The sequence below is a fragment of the Echinops telfairi genome, unplaced genomic scaffold (genome assembly GCF_000313985.2).
Source record: "Echinops telfairi isolate 266 unplaced genomic scaffold, ASM31398v2 ScPeMD7_7424;HRSCAF=8462, whole genome shotgun sequence".
NCBI lineage: Eukaryota > Metazoa > Chordata > Mammalia > Afrosoricida > Tenrecidae > Echinops > Echinops telfairi.
The window spans coordinates 69,906,765-69,919,342 of NW_022111324.1; positions in this window are offsets into that span (position 1 = coordinate 69,906,765).

Here is a 12,578-nt window from a genome sequence, read left to right on the forward strand (position 1 = left end):
TACAGATAGGAACTGGAAACACAGAGAATCCAGGACAGATGATCTCTTCAGGACCAGTAGTGAGAGTGCTGATGCCTGGAGGGTGGACGGAAGGTGGGGTAGAAAGGGGGAATTGATTACAAGGATCTACATATAACCTCTTCCCTGGGGGACAGACAACAGAAAAGTGGGTGAAAGGAGATGTTGGACAGTGTAAGATATGACAAAATAACAATAATTTATAAATTGTCAAGAGTTCATGAGGGAGGGGGAAATGGGGAAGGGGGAGAAATGAGGAGCTGATATCAAGGGCTCAAATATAAAGCAAATGTTCTGAGAATGATGATGGCAACTAATGTATGAATGTGTTTATCAATCTTTATCCTTTCTTAATTGAAATAAATAGATTAAAGTTTTAGCTCTCTTGTAATACAGCAGCAATGTCAAGCACATTGAATATCAGCAATATTCTTATTTAAACCTTATGATATATGTCTGCTTACTCAGTTCTGTGTAGTTAATTTTATTCTTAAGTCATTCTTGATTGGCAGTAATCTGAAATCTCCCTTGGCTTCTTTGAGAAAGTTCTTGAAATCTTGGTTTGGTCCAATTGTATCCAAATTTGAAACATATATAAGTCTGATATAGGCCATTTTTGTCAAGGAATGTATCTGTAGAAGCCAAACTTAAAATTGTCTTGATTAACTTCTTAAAAGTGAAATCCTGATAATAATTAATTTAAAAATAATACAAATTTAAAATAAAGCCAATTAAAAATATTAGGTAAAATACTGTACCTCTCTGTAAAATGATTAATCTTCATAAAGATCTTAAGATCTGATATATAATTGAGACAATATTAGGATGTACCAAGAATAGACAGTCAAATCTCTAGAATTATGAATAAAATTTCCATAGTGAATGCTGTAAATTCCTCAGGAATTTATTTGAATGAGAAGAGGAACCCTTGACTAGCCAATTCATCAGACAACTCTACTGCCAAGATTCTACTTAGTTCCCAAATATATATGTTTCAATATCTTTTATGAAGATGAAATATTTGAAGAAATCTCTTTGGGTTATAATCCATAAACCACGTGAGGCAGAGAGGGGAGGTGAGATGATCAGTTAACACCTGTTGTTATGAACTCCTTACCCAACAGTACTTTTGGCGGACCTGCTATGAATGTGGGCAGCTCCGCAGTGAAGAGCAGGTTATGACTGTCTGGGGGAAAAGTGAGGGAAGACAAGTGAAGAGTTAGAAAAGCTACCCTACCTCCCTAAGGTGCTGCTAGCCCCTAACTGCAATTGATGCTAGTAAACCGGAAACATTGGGTTTATTCTGACTCATGATGTCAGAATAGAACTTTTAAAGAATTTAACACATAAATAAATAGGAGCCAATAATTATGTTATGGGTCTTAAGTAAAATCTTTGTCAAAACAAAAATACAGTCTAGTATTTTCAAATCATAAGGAAAAATAAATTCATCTCAAAAACATTGGAAGTACTTAGGAAAATTAGACAAAAACTTACAGTAAGCAAAAATAAAAGGGAAAATAGACATAAATGAAAAGAACAGCAATAATTATACTAAATGAAAATGAGTAAAACAGATTTATTGAGATTTCTGTCAAGATGGTGGGCTAGACAGACAGGCTCCTCCTGTCTACAGGGCTCACCACAACAAAGGCAAGGGAGACCACATGGAGCAGGTATAAATGATAATCTTGAGACTTTGAGTTTCAGAGAAAAGCATAGAGAAATGGGGCAAATACTGAATAAGAGAAGAAGTTGAACAAAACAATGGGAAACAGGAGAAAAATTGGATCATCAATTTTCAACTGGTCTGATGCAGTATAGCCAGGTTGAACATTTGCAAGCAGCATGACAATCAGGCCAGGGACTCAATCGTCACATCCACTTGTGGAGAACCACTCCAGCAAACAATGGGTGCTGGTTAGAAAGTGTGGTCTCCCACGTGTTCCACACCCCTTTCCAGAGATCAAGTGTAGTCAGCCTCCACCCTCATCCACAGAACTGTCAGTGACACCACCCACCCCATGGACGCCCTGCACCATCTGAGGTCAATGTAGCACCTTTTAGAATGAGCGCCAGGTCAATGCCATCCCCATGTAGAGGATTGTGCTTTTCATTTCCTCAGGGCAGCAAAACATGCCATGCTGGATGGAAGTTTTGCCCTCAGCCACCCTCTCGGAAGGCAGAAACTACTCTACCAGAACTAGACATTTTGCCTCCAGCCACAGTCTAGGCTGGTAAGAATTTAGTTCAAGTTTAGGTTCCGGTAACGCTCATGACCTCCTTGCTGGCAGAGCACATTGGAACATATTGGATCCTTTTTGGCCCACAAAAGTATCAGTTGAGTGCTCTGCCCTGAACTCCACCATTTTCTCCTTTCTTTTCTTTTGCTTACCTTGCTTTCCCCCTGATTTCCCCTCTTTACTTTTATTCCCTACCCTTCTTTTCCTTCCCTAGTCTCTCTTTTATTCTTTCTCCCCTCGACCTGTTTCTTTATTTTCTTTTTTCTTAATATCTTAATCTTTCTTGATGCATGCTCTATTCTGTCTCTTCTATATTATTTTCTCTGTTGCTTTTCCTCTTTTTTCCACCTCTTCATAATCTTGTAAGGAGGCTGCAATAGTTTCCCCATTGTCCAGTTACAGCCTCACCTCCTGCAGCCCCATGCCTTGAGTGAAGACCATCACCTGCTCTGGTGTCACATGATCAATTATGGATGATGGTCAGTATCACCTCTACCCACCTGAAACATATCTGCATGACGGTAAACAGAGATCAGTGCACATACCACCATCCTTTGTACCCATCAGAAAATAGGTATTATATTGTTAGTAGATGCTGGTGAGTCAGTTCCAACCCATAGTGACTCTGTACACAACAGAACAAAACCCTGCTGGATCCAGCATAGACCTCATAATCATTATGTTTGAGACCATTGCTTCAGTCACTGTTTAAATTTATCTTCTTGCAGTTCTTTCTCTTTTTTGCTGAGTTTCTACTTCACCAAGGATGATGTCCTTTTTCAGTGATTGAACTCTACTGCTAACACACCCATGTGAGGCGAAGTCTCACCATTTTTGCTTCTAAGGAGCATGCATGCTGTATTTCTTCCAGGCCAGCTTTGGTTGTTTTCCTGACAGTCCATGGAGACAGGTGGTTAAGTCCTGTCAAACTAGTTAGCAGAGGAGTACAACCGTCAAACTCAGGTATATAAAAAGAAAATTAAGTTTAAAAATTGCTAAAAATATATCTGAATAAAGCACATCAAAATACAGTCACCAATTAAATCCAAACACAACACTACAGTGTCTCTGAGACAGCAGACACCATCAGTTTATATGAAGACACAAGTCAAAGTGGCCAACCAATTGACTGACATGCAGAGCCATAAAGCTTTTCTGAGCATGAAATGATAAGGAGTTCTAAAGAAAGGCTTTTTGGTATCATCAAAAGATGAGGAAATAGAATAAAGAAAAAACACTGAAAAAATTTTGAAGAATTCAGAAAAGCACTACAAGAACAAATGCACAAATTATATAAAATATTTGAAATAATAAAAAAAATTCAGAACATAATACTTGGATATCAGAAATAGATGATGCACTGACAGAGTAAAATAATATAACTAAATTAATGGAAAAATGAATTTGAAAGGTTGAAGATAACTCTCTCAATAATAATCTGTTAAAGGAAGTCAGAACAATTTTTTTTAAATGATAAAAGCTTAGAATGAAATGGGATGGCATCAAGTACTCCATTTGGATATAATTAGAATCCAAGAACAGAGCAAAAAAGGAGAAGGAAAAGAAAAAAATGTACAGAGTAAATTGTCAAAGACTTATTGCTAGTAAACTATCCAAATCTCATGAAAAAAATGAAAGACGTGAATTCAAGAAGCTCAATAATCCCAAATAAGATAGACTCCAAAGGAAAATCACCAAGTCAGCAAAATTAAACTTTCTAAACCCTAAGACAAGGAAATAATATTGAAAACCACTTCAGAAAACATGAAAAGTTACCCACAAAGGGGACACAATAAGACTAAACTTTGTTTTTTCGGTAGAAGCCATGAAGCAAGAAGGCAATGGGATGACATAAAGAGAATGTTCATTATTATTTCATTGGAGTTTTTCATGAACTTTTTGCAGGCCTCTGATGTCAGACTATTAAAAAGATATTTCTGACCAAGACTCATATTATGCACAGCAAAAATTGTCCTTCTGATACTATAGTGAAATAAAGAAAATTCAAATAAACACAAACTAAAGGAATTCATTAAAACCAGATCAGTATTATATGAATCAATAGCAACAGTTATTTAAATAAAAAAGCAACAATTTCAGAAAAAAATGGAAATTAACAAACATGACAGAATCTCTCAGAAATCCACCCAGAATGATACAAAGTAGAATAAATCTAAAAAACTGGGAATAGGAAATTAGATACAGATTTATAAATGAGGACAACTTAAAAAGTAATTAGGGTGAATAAATAATCTAGTCACAGTTCTTCCAAATGTAGTGAAAATAAAAATGACTGCAAGATAGAATATTGTTTTTAAATTCGGAGCAAATATTAAGATAGGTTGGACTCAAAGATAGGTTGAACAACTCTTCAAAATGCAAAAGAGCAAAGTCATAAATATTTAGCAAACACTAAAACAACAATGAAGAAAATGCTAATTAACCCCAAAACACAAAATGAATTCAGAACAGAAAATAATCAGTACAGAGAATAGAAAAAAATCAGGAACAGAGAAATCAATAGAATCACAAAAACAAAAGAAAACAAATTCAGAACATATAAAATTAAAAAACAAAGTAATATCCTCAAACAATCAAACTAAAACATCTGCGCACACACATGCTTACACAGTGAGAGAAAATGGCAGCAATAAATTAATACAGATTAATACATATTTTGTATAGAAAGGAATTAAATGCATATTTCAAGGGACAGAGAGTAGCAGAATTGACCCATCAATAAACCACCTAGAAGAGACACATCTTAGATACAAATATGAACATATATTAAAAATTCAGGTTGGAAACATTTTTTAGGCAAATGACAATCAAATTAGAACAAGAAGGGTTATAACATTTTCTCATAACATAGACTATAAGACAAAAAACAGCATAAGAGACAAGGAAGTACATTATATATTTATTAAAGGGTGAATTGAACAAGAGGACATAGCTATAATACATATTTATACACTCAATAAAAGAGGCTCAAAATATATAAATTCTAAAAAAATTGAGGAGAGAGATAGATAACTCCACAATAATAGTAGGAGATTTTAATACACCACATTTGATGAGGGACAGAATGACTGCAATAAAATTCAATATACAGAGGAACTAAACAATACAATCAAGCAACTTCATCTCAGAGACATATACACAATATTCCACATGATTATAGCTAAATACACATTCTTTTCCAACACCCATGTAACTTTTTCCAAAATAAATAATATCTTATGGCAGAGTAAACCTTAATACATTTTAAACCATTATAATACCTCAAGGCATCTTCTCAGATCACAACTCTATAACGTTAGAAATGAGCAATAAGAAGAAAAAAAAAAAAAGAAGATTAAAAAAAATCAAACACCCTGTTTAAAAACTACTGAGTAATATGATAAATAAACCTAAAATAAACCATTTCTTGAATTAAATTAAAACTAAAGTACAAAATATCAAAATCTTTGACACGCAGCAAACACAGGGCTTAGAATATGTTATAGCAATAAACACAAGCATTAGAAAAGAGAAAAGAACCAAAATAGACACATTAGCTAAACCAATATTTCCAGCAATTAGAAAAAGAGCAGCAAAACAAAATCAAAGTTACCAGAAGAAAATACAAACTAAAGATTTCAACAGATATAAATGAAGCAGAAAACAGAACAAATAAATCAACATGACTTAAAATTGGCTCTCTGAAAAATTAATGAAATGAGCAAACCAATGAAAATATAAGAAAAAGTAGAGAAAGATGCAAACAGCATAGATAAGAAATGAAACAGGCAATGCCACAACTGAACTAAGAAGGATAACAACAAAATACTATGAAGAACTGTACCCCAACAAATTTGAAAACATAGATGAAATGTATGCATTCCTAGAAAAAACACGAGTTCTCTACTGTGGTAGTTACATAATTTTTCAGGTCAACTTGAAGATATATCAAATTGTAGGAGTGGAGTTCAACTTGTCAATCAAGTCACAGCTTGGTGATCTCACTTGAAGATGAGACCAAGATAATATACTGTAGCTTTCTGGAGGCTGGCCTTTCTCTACCTCTGCCTTCCTGCCTGCTAGATACCTGTAGAGCTGTGGGAGTTCTGCATGTTTTCCACCAACCTTAGCTCCTCAAGACTTTGTACCCATTGGCTTGTGATTTTCCTGTATCCTTCATGGTTCATTGCATGTGGCTGTGTGAATCTTAAGAGGGACTTATGGATCTGTATTGGCCTTATGGACTTGAATTGGACTTGGCTTAGTTGTTTCCTTGATCTATAATTGCTTCATGGTATAAAGCTCTTTCATACAGGTATATGAGTTTTACTGGATTTGTTTCTCTAGTCAACCCAGCTTAACACACCTAAACTAACAGAGACTGATGCAAACATTTTGAATAAACTATTAACAAACAAAGAACTTGAACAAGTCATTTAAAAAAAAACAATAAAAAATAGTCCTGGCCAAATTACTTCCTTGGTAAATTCTAACAAATATCTGGAGAAGAGCTGGGAGCAAAAGAGAGACTGAAAGCTTTCTTCTTGTGAATGGGAACCAGACAAGGATGTCTTTTTCCACTCTACTCAATACTGTAATAGAAATCTTAGCCAGAGCTATACAGCAAGGAAGGGGAAGTAAAGATATCCAAATTGGCAAAGTAGAAGTAAAACGGTCTCTATTTTCAGGTGTTATGATCCTATGCATTTAAAATCCCAAACATTGGGCAAGAAAATTGCTGGCACTAATTGAAAGATTCTGTAGTGGGGTAGAAGATCAATATATAAAAGCACATTGGATACCTTTATGCTAACAAAGGAGATTCAGAAAAACAATAACATTTACAATGACAACCCAAAAGATAAAATGCTTATGGAAAAAATGCTTGGGAATAAATCTAACTGGATATATAAAAGGATATCAAAAACTATAAAACACTACTACAAAGAGCCAAAAAGAGGACATATACCATGTTCATGGATAGGAAGGCTTGGTATCGTGAAAATTCAATATTATTCAAAATGGTTGTGAAAATTCAATATTACTCAAAATGGTCTGCAAATATAATGCAATCCTCATCCAGATTATATCACCATTTTTTGAAAGGAAAAAGACCCCAGATAAGAAAATCACACCAAAGAATAAAGTAGGAGGCTTCATATTTTCCCCTCTCAAAACCAATTACATAACCGTTGTAGTCAAAGCAGCCTAGAACTGGTACACTGACAAACATATAGACCAATGGAAAATGACCTCTGGCAGATGATTTTTTGACAAAAGTTTTAGGTGAAAAATATGGAAGAGGTAGTTTCTTTAACAAATGGTGCTTAAAAAGTTGGATATCTATCTGAAGAAAAATGAAACAGCACTCGTATCTTACACCATACACAAAACTAATTCAAGATGGATAGACTGCCTAAAGGTAAAAATTAAAGCAATTCATACACAGGAATAGGGGCTAACTTAGGGGCCCTAGTACATATTAATGTGCTATCAAACATAAGGAAAAATACACAAACCAGAAGAAGACAAACTAGATGTCTAGAACTTACTAAAATCAGACACTTAACTACATCAAAAGATTTAACCAAAAGAATAAATTGAGAACTCACAAACTGGAGACATTTTTTTGGTTATGGCACATTAGACAAGGGACTAATCTCCATACTTTTTAGAAAATTTCAACAGTTTAACAAAAAAAAAGACAAACAATCTCATTTAAAATGGGTGCAAGATATGAATGACAATCCACCAAAAAAGATATTCAGGAGGCAAACAACCATGAAAATATGCTGCAAGCATTAGACATTATTGTTGTTAGGTGCCATTTAGTAGATTCTAACCCATAGTGACCTTATGCGTAACAGAAAGAAACACTGCCCTATCCTGCGCTACCCTCACAATTATTTTTATATTTTATATTGTTACAGCCACGGTGTCAATCCATCTCATTACGGGTTTTCTTCTTTTTCATCACTCCTCTAATTTAACAAGCATGGAATTCTTCAGAGACCTGTTCTCCTGACAACATGTCCAAAGTATTATTCAAGAGGAAATCTTACCTTACTTGCATCTAAGGAACACGCTGGTGGTACTTCTTCCAAGACAGATTTGTTTGTCCTTTTAGAAGTGTATGGCACTTTTCGATATTTTTTTCCAGCACCAAAATTCAAATGCATAGATTCTTTTTTGATCTTCTTTATTCAATATCCAACCTTCACATGCATGTGAGACAATTGAAAATACCATGGCTTGGGTCAGGAGAAGTAATAACCTTGCTTTTCAATATGCTAGAGAAGTCTTGTGTAGCAGATTTACCCAGTGGAATATGTCTTTGATCTGACTGCTGCTTCTGTGAGCATTAATAGTGGATCTAAGCAAGACAAAATCCTAGATAACATCAACCTCTTCTCCATTTACCATTATTCCAGTTGTGAAGCTTCTAATCTTCTTTATATTGAATTGTAATCCATGCTGGAGGCATGATCTTCATCAGCTAGTCCTTCAAGTCCTCCTTACTTTTAGCAAGTTGGGTGGTATCATCTACATATTGCAGGTGGTTGTTAATTAAGCCTTCCTCCAATCCTGAGCCACCATATAATCCTCATATAATCCAGTTTCTCTGATGATTTTCTCAGAGAATAAATATGATTATTTGCTCAGAGAATAAATAAAGGTTATTTGTTCAGTTTGAATAAATATGGTGAAAAGATACAACTCTGTTGCACGCCTTTCCTGATTTTAAACCAGGCAGAATTCTCTTGTTCTGTTTGCACAATTGCATCTTGATTCATGTACAAGTTCCTCATGAGCACAATGAAGTATTCTGGAATTTCCATTTTTCTCAAGGCAACACATAGCTTGTTATGATCCACACAGTTGAGAATGCTTTGGCAAAGTCAATAAGCACAGGTAAACATCTTTCTGGTATTTTCTGATTTCAGCCAAGATCATATGACATTAATGATGATGTCCCATTTTCTATGTCATTTCTGAAACTGGTCTGAACCTCTGTCAGCTCCCTGTTGATGCACTGCTGCAAATATTGTTGGATGACCGTCAGCAGAAATTTACTTGCATGTGATACCAACATTGTTCTGTAATTTGAGCGTTCTGCTGGCTACGTTTTTTTGGAATTGATAATAACATGGATTTCTTCTAGTAGGTCAAGTAACGCTCTTCCAAATTCCCTAGCATAGACAAGTGAGTGCTTCATCAGTTCATAAAACATTTCAAGTTGTCTTCCATCAATTACGGGAGTTTTGTTTTTGGCTCATGCTTTCAGTGCAGCTTGAACTTCTTCCTTCAGCGCCATTGGTTCTTGCTCATATGCTACCTCCTGAAATGATAGAATGTCAACTAGTTCTTTTTGGTATAATGACTCTGTGTATCTTCTTTTGATACTTATTACATCATTCAATATTTTGCCCAATTGAACTTTTAATATTGAAACTTGAGGCTTGAGTTTGTTGGTTTAGTTCTTTCAGTTAAGATATGCCAAGTTTTATTCTCCCTTTTTGGTTTTCTAATTCTAGATCTTTTCAAATTTCATTATAATATTTGGGTTTATTTTCTGGAGCTGCCTTTTGCAAGTTTCTATCAGCTCTTTGATTACAGAATACTCTGAAAGAGATTATATTAGAAGGTCTTATATAGAGTGAGAGAAAACTGTGGAACAAAACTGAAAATCATTAAAAGGAACCAGCTTAACTGGTTGGGCAAAGACTAATAGAATCTGTAAGACTATGTCTCTTTGTTGCCCTTCAGGTCAGGAACCGCAATTGCAGTGACCCATTAGTTAATATGTGTCAACTCCCTAGGTAGTGTTTTTTTTTTAATCCTTTTATTCAGGGCTCATACAACTCTTTTTTTTTTTTTTTTTTTTAATCATTTTATTAGGGGCTCATACAACTCTTATCACAATCCATACACACATCAATTGTGTAAAGCACATTTGTACATTCATTGCCCTCATCATTCTCAAAACATTTGGTCTCCACCTAAGCCCCTGGCATCAGCTCCTCATTTTCCCCCTCCCTCCCCACTCCCCCATCCCTCAAGAACACTTGATAATTTATAAATTATTATTTTGTCATATCTTTCCCTGTCCAACGTCTCCCTTCACCCACTTTTCTGTTGTCCGTCCTCCAGGGAGGAGGTTATATGTAGATCCTTGTCATCAGTTCCCCCATTCCAACCCACTCTCTCTCTACCCTCCCAGTATCATCACACACACCACTGGTTCTGAAGGGATCATCCACCCTGGATTCCCTGTGTTTCCAGTTCCTATCTGTACCAGTGTACATCGTCTGGTCTAGCCATACTTGCAAGGTAGAATTGGGATCATGATAGTGGGGGCAGGGGGCAGGGAGGAAGCATTTAGGAACTAGAGGAAAGTTGTATTTTTCATTGTTGCTACATCGCACCCTGACTGGCTTGTCTCCTCCCTGAGACCCTTCACCCCTTCTTGTCCCCATGTTCCCACCCTCCACCTTGGTCCCCTTGCTCAATATTCAACCAAAAAAAAAAATAGAACTATAAGGTGAACAATAACACCAGAGAGGTATGCAGTCCTTGAAACAATGAACCATTTAAGATAGAAAGGGCAGCATTTTCCCATGGAAAAAGTCCAGAAATAGTACGGGTTAGGGAAGAAGGAAAAATGAAAACCCTGATAACCACAGGGTGGAATTGGGATTTCTGATACTATATACTAGGGACATCTAGTTAAGTACTTGGTATGGCTCTTTAGCGATTGCTCTCCCGATTGTGATGTATTATGAGTTGCTCTCCTCTAGACCTTGGTCATAAGCCCATTTTGGAGGGAGTTCTCTGTTAGGAAGTTTCTCCAAATGGCTGTCAGAGTTTCTGATTTGGGACTTTACAGTATCCATAACCATGTGAGCCATTTCCTTAACCCTTTGTGAAAAATTCTGAATTGAATTGCAGAACCCTGGGATGTGTGGGAATTATCTAAGGGGAAGCGTGGTGGTTGATTTCAGGGACATGGAGTGGTATAGAATTTTTGGAAAGTTGAATATTTGGGACATCTTTAATCTCCACCTTGTTGGGACTGTTGCTTTTAGATGCCTTTGAGTTGGTTCCCACTCCTAGTTCCCCTATGCACAAGTCTGAAATGCTGGTCCACAGCAACACCTCTTCTCAGCCAGCAGCCTAGTCTCAATCTGGTCCTCAACCTCTCAGCTACATGGTACCTTGACTTTTGATTCTGTGGGCCAGGAAGCCAGCCTGTCACTCTACCTCGGGGTTTTATAGTCTTGGTAGGCACTACATCTCTTCCTCTGTCCTATAGTCTCTATGACCATAGTTTCTGGTATCTGCCCTTGGTGTCTCCTGCCACTTCAAAGAGAGGTCTTGGACGTGGTCTTTCAATCGGGTTTCTCTCTGTGTCTTTTCCTTTTCTTTTGATGCTTCCTACATCTTTCAATATTATGTCCATAGGATCTTTCGATATTGCAATTCAAGACTTGAATATTTTCTTGAGTTCTTTCAATTTAAGGTATACCGAGTATGTTCTTTCTTTTCTATTTTTTCTAATTCTAGATCTTTACATATTTCATAAATTCCATCTTACTTGGTGGCTACGGGTAGGAATTGACTCAATTGCAGTGGGCAGAGTCCTCATCAATGTGGAAGAGCTCCAACTTCCTTCCTGTGGTCTTTCATTAAGACAAAATTTTGTAGTCTGACATTCTAAATTTGCTTCAAAATCTTTAGTTTGTGCTTTTACCACTAAGGTCACCATCATCTATGGAAGTAAGGAGCTTACCGCAGGTCTGTCTAAATAAGATAGGCTGGATGAACAATCTGGAGGAGAAAACAACGGGACTGACAGTTCCGGATGGACATGGGAGATGGGGAGGTGGGGGGAAAGGTAGTGTTGTTAACAAACCCAGGGACAAGGAAACAACAAGTGATTCAAATCAGTGGTGAGGAGGGTGTGGGAGACCTGGTAGGGCAGGATCAAGGGTAATGTAACAAAGAGGAATTGCTGAAACCCAGGTGGGGACTGAGCATGATAGTGGGACAGGAGGAAAGTCAAAGGAAATAGGGGAAAGAGCTGGGAGGCCAAGGGCATTTATAGGGGTCTACATGAAGGCATGTACATATGGAAATATATTTATATATAAGGATGGGGAAATGGATCTATGTGCATATATTTATAGGTTTAGTATTAAGGTAGCAGAAGGACATTGGGCCTCCACTCAAGTATTCCCTCAATGTAAGAGTACTTTCTTCTATTAAATTGGCATTCTATGATGCTCACCTTCCTGACACAACTGCTGAAGACAAATC